Source organism: Mustela nigripes, chromosome X, assembly GCF_022355385.1.
Source record: "Mustela nigripes isolate SB6536 chromosome X, MUSNIG.SB6536, whole genome shotgun sequence".
In the NCBI taxonomy this organism is placed as follows: Eukaryota; Metazoa; Chordata; class Mammalia; order Carnivora; family Mustelidae; genus Mustela; species Mustela nigripes.
Genome location: NC_081575.1, coordinates 15,941,014 through 15,946,503, shown reverse-complemented (window position 1 = coordinate 15,946,503; position 5,490 = coordinate 15,941,014).

Genomic DNA, 5,490 nt, shown 5'->3' with positions numbered 1-5,490 from the left:
TTTTAAAGATTTTATTTATTTATTTGACAGACAGAGATCACAAGTAGGCTGAGAGGCAGGCAGAGAGAGAGAGGAAGGGAAGCAGGCTCCCTGCTGAGCAGAGAGTCCGATGCGGGACTTGATCCCAGGACCCTGAGATCATGACCTGAGCCGAAGGCAGTGGCTTAACCCACTGAGCCACCCAGGTGCCCACATGGTTTGTTTTTTAAGCCCATTCTCCTGATCTTTGCCTTTTAATTGGAGAGCTTAATCCATTTACATTTAAAGTCAGTACTGAAAAAAAGAATAAAGTCAGTATGATAAGGTAAGGAAGGACTTCTGCCATTTTATCATGGTTCTCTATATATCTTATATCTTTTTGTTCCTCAGTTCCTCCAATACTGCCTTCTTTTGTTTATAATTGATTTTTTAAAACTCATTAAGGACACTTTTTCTTTCTTTTTTATATTTTTAAAGATTTTGTTTATTTACTTGAGAGAGAGAGGGAGGGAGGGAGGGAGAGCATGAGAGGGGAGAGGGGCAGAGGGGGAAGCAGGCTCCCCGCTGAGCAGGGAGCCCGATGTGGGGCTCGATCCAGAACCCCGGGATCATGACCCAAGCCAAAGGCAGACCTTTAACTGACTGAGCCACCCAGGTGCCCCTCACTTGTTTTTTGTTTTGTTTTGTTTTATTACACTGAGTTTACTGAATAAATCTTCAGGACTTCTTAAAACTCTCACTCCTCAATTACTGTCAGGCTTCTTGAGACGCACGCTCTGGTTTTAGTACAGCTTCTCCAGTGTCTTCTCCTCAGCCTCCTTTGTGGCTCCTTTTTCTCTGCTCACTGTCCTGGAACAGTCATTGACTTGGGCTTTGTCCTTGAGGCTGTCTTTTCACTGGAAGGTGATGTTTTTGCTCTCCTTACTTACCCTGGCTGAACACGCCTACAGTGATAGCTCCGTGGACCACTCTTAAAGCTAGAACCCACGTCTGGACCATTTCTTTAAGTCTCCAACCCTTATCTGCATAAACATACCCAAAAGCTAACTCGCTGTTTTTCCTCTGAACCCTGTTTTGCCACCTATATTCACTTTCTCATTTGACGTCACCACTGTCCACACAGCATTCCAAACCAGAGTATGACATAATCAAAGACCCTTACCTCTCCTCACCCACTATATAATCGACCCCCAGAGCCTATAGATTGTGCTTCCTTATTTTTTTTCTTGTGTCTCTTTTCCCTCTTCATCCCACTTTGGCCCTATTTTAATTCTATTTTTGGTCTGGATTACTGTAGTGGACCTTGGATTAATAAGAACTCTGGGTTTCCAGTCCAAGAAGTTGGACTCCCACTAACTTAAGCACAAAAAGAAAGGGGAAAAAAAAAGAGGAGGAAGATGAGGAAAAATTTACTGGCTTGTGTAATTGAGGAGTCAGAAGAGTAGAATTTTTCTCAGGCTTTCCTGAATGAAGAGGTTCACATCGCATTGCCAGGACTCGGTTCCCCACCCTGTGTCTCCAGCAGCAGCCTTCCATCAAGAGGAAGATGAGCACTGGCAGCCCTAAACCTACACAAGCATTTTGGTTAGCTATTCCAAAAAAGAGCAAAGCATCTTCCTTGATGGCTTCAGCAAAAGCCATTTTATCATTTGGGCTGGGCTACGTGCCCAACCCCAGCCCAATCACTGGGGCGAAAGAGTGAGCAGGGCTGAAGCTGATAAAGATGTATTGTGATTGTTCAGGCCTCTGGTCATCTGTCCACTTCTGAGGTTGGAAGAAAGCATTCCAACCCCACCTGAGTCACGTGGGCTGAGAAGGATATGAGGATGGGAGAGAGTTGGTATTTTGATGACCACGATGTTGGACAAAGAGCTTGTGTCTACTTTAGCCTCCTGATTTCCTTACTTTTGCTCTGGCCCCTTCCAACGCCTCCTGTACACCGCTTTTCAGAGTAGAACAGGGTACAGTTCTGAAAACATTCTTTGTTGAAAATTCTTCAAGACATATCTGGTGCTTTCAGCTTGAAGTTCAAATGCCTTAGTTTAGGACACAAGATACTTCCTGATCTGGCCTCTGCCTACTTCTCTAGCCTCATCTTTGTCCGCTTAGCCACAAGTGATCTAACTTCTAGTCATATCAAACTTGTTAATACACTATTTGGAAAATCTATGCCTCGTCCAAGAACTGTTCTTTTTTTCTAAATGTCTCCCCTCATCTTTCACGGCCTTTTAGAAAACTGAGCTAACTCCTTTTCACCACACCCTCTGAAACTCAGTTCAATGGTCATCATGTCTTTTAGGAAACCTTTTCCTTCTTCCAAGTTTGCTTTAAATACATCCTTTGTGCTCCAGTAGCATTCCGTGGTCCACTCTGGAACCGCACATTTTATAAGATCTGTTTTCTAGTTTACATGCATGTCTGCCTCCATTTTATTGTGGGCCTTTCTCTCTCTCTCTCTCTCTCTCTTTTTTTATTTAGAGAGAGAGAAAACGGGGAAGGGGCAGATGGAGAGAGAGATTTTTTTTAAAAAGATTGATTTAGTTATGGGGTGCCTGGGTGGCTCAATTGTTAAGTATCTGCATTGGACCCAGGTCATGATCCCAGGGTTCTGGGATGGAGCCCTGCTCTGCGGGAAGCCTGCTTCTCCCTCTCCCACTCCCCCTGCTTGTGCTCCCTCTCTCGCCGTGTCTTGCTCCATCAAATAAATAAATAAAATCTTTTTTTAAAAGATGTATTTATTTTAGAGAGAGGGTGTGAGAGAGCTGGGGAGGATGAGGAGAGGGAGAGGGGGAGGGGAAGCAGACTCCTTGCTGAGCAAGGAGCTTGATCCCACAACCCTGAGTCCTGACTGGAACCAAAACTAAGAGCCGAACATTCAACTGACTGAGCCCTCCCGGCAGCGCAGACAGAAAGATTCTTTTTTTTTTTTTTTTTTTTTTTTTTAAGAGAGAAAGAATCTTAAGCAGCCTCCATGCCCAGCGTGGGGCCAGAGGTGGAGCTTGATCCCACAACTCTGAGATCATGACTTGAACTGAAATTAAGATTCAGAAGATTCACTGACTGAGCCACCCAGGTGCCCCTGCATTCTTTCTTATAATGAAAAAATATGTGCTAGTCAGTGTTTTCACCTTCAACACTTAGCCCGGGACCTGGCTTATAGCAGAAAGCCAGAAAATGCTTTAAAGAGCTGAACACCCAGCACTCGTCAAGGCCCCCACCCTTAAACCCAAACAACAAATTGTACCTTTTTTCCTTTCAAAGTTGTTTGTGGGGGCCAGTACTATTTGGATTTAATTTTATGAAACTTTCTGCTTGTTGCTACCTCATTCAAGAGGGATGATGGGCCACAGAAACCGAACTCCGCTGACTACTTGTTTGGTGGGACCTCTCAGTCTGCTGTGAGGCCGCAGGATGGCAACGATCACGTTTGATTCGTTGGTCCACAGCCAACGCCCGCCTCACAGAAGGAGCTCATTTGAATGTTTGCTGGATAAATAAACACACATCTCCGTGTTCTTCTGAGCAAGCTCTCAACGATCTGTAATAAGGCCGTGAATGTTTTCTTTTTTGTCACATACCTTGGCCTCCTCCTCAGATCCCTATTTTCCCATTTCTCCTCTTACTCCAACTCTTCTCATGTTCTCCATGTAGCCAGTACGAGGTGAGCCATCTTGCTCCTTTTTCCCCTGAGTCCAGATCAGAGGCAGGGACAGCTAAGCGGGCATCAGCCATCAAGAGTCCCCATGCAAGAAAGTCACAGCCTCTATATGTCTGATGCAAATAAGGACAGCACAGACCTGCAGGCCTAGCTTCGGAGCTCTAGGAAGCCAGACCAGTGTTGACTCGGTGTGCAGCTCTGTCATCATGAATCGCATGGTCACTTACTATTGTTTAAACTACCCCCTCCCTGGCCCTGGGTCAGTGGCACTTCCTCAGGGCAGCCCTCGGCAGTGAAGACACGTGGGTATCTTAGCATTTGTGTCCACTTCTTCCACTGTGAGGTGCTAAGGGGTGGTGGGACCAGGTGGAAAGGGTGCTAGAATAAGAGTCAAAGGTCAGAGAACTGGGTGTCCACGTTTCCTGTGGACCCGCAAGGTCTGGAGCAAGTCTCATTCTGTGGATGAGCCGGAGTTTCTGCCTCTCTAAGCTAAGGTGGTCACACGTGCTCTGCTTGATTTAGCGGATGGCTTCTAGGATCGCATTTACGGCTGGGAAATCACACTTTAATTCTGAATCGGTTTACAAATATCGGAGGTTATCATTCCCACCATTCTCATCATCTGGTCGAGCAGTTTGCGTTCTCACCGACTTTTCCCCCAGTGCAGCGAGGGTAAGAAGGGCAGTGCAGGCTCTGGTTTTCCTTGTTACTGAGAAGCACAGGGAAGGAGAAAGAGAGGAAAGGCATGTGCAAACTAGCAGCGATGATATTCAATTGTTTTTCTCATAATTTGACCTCGTGTGGATTAATTTTGCGGAGGAAACTCTCCCTGTGGGAAATCAACATTCCATGGGACACCATTTGTATTAGGAAAGGCTCAGTCTGTGCACACGGAGTAGCGGCTGGGTATCTACCGTGTGTACAAGTCGCTGCATTACAGCACGAGCAAAGCGCACAGGTCTGTGACCTCACAGAGCGTACTGTGCAGTGGAGAAGGAAAAAACCGCCGAAGAATTACAGACATCTAATTGAATTAATTGTGAATGTCCAACTGTGCAAACATTTCCAACTTGGGAGGCTTCTAGTTCGTCACCTCAGGACGCAGTGGGGTCCCATGACAGCACTGGGGAGGAAGGGGCGGAGACAGCCATCCTCCAGTCACCGCTGCAGATGGACATGGGAACAGCAACATGGAGGTGAGTGAGCGCCTTCTCTGAAGGAGCAGTGATTCGGCAGGGCGGGCTGGCATTTGATTTCCCTAGTGTGACTGTGCAGGTTGCAAAATATTTAAGGCACTTCAAGAAAAGATGATGCCAGGAGACAGGAAGTGCTAAGGGGCCAGGAGCAGGCTTGGCACTGCTGGAAGCGCAACCTGGTTCAGGTACCCGAGGCCGGCCCTGCCCCTCTACAAGAAGCTGAGAGCAGGGCAAGCAGCACCAAAGGCCGCACGTTCACACGCACACGCTCACGCGCACACGCACGTGCACACACACAGTCACCCTACCCTTTCTTGCACATCTCATTGACAGGGACAAGGCTGCCAAACTTTCTGTTTGATGCCTGTCTCTTCACAATTCCTAAAACTGGCCCGTCCTTTAGGAAAACAGGAAAGAGAACCACTCACTTTGCAAGGACCACAGTTCAGGAAGGCATGATGGTAAATTTTAGGCATCAGAGTGTCTGGGTAACAGGCTGCGCTGATGTTCCATCACACATTCCTTGGGATGTGTCTATGCAGGCAGTTTGGGTTGAGATGAACACTTGAATTGGTAGACTGAGTAAAGCAGATTGCCTCCCCAGTGTGGGTGGGCCTCATTTAAGCAGTTAAAGAGCAAAATAGAACAAAAGCCAAG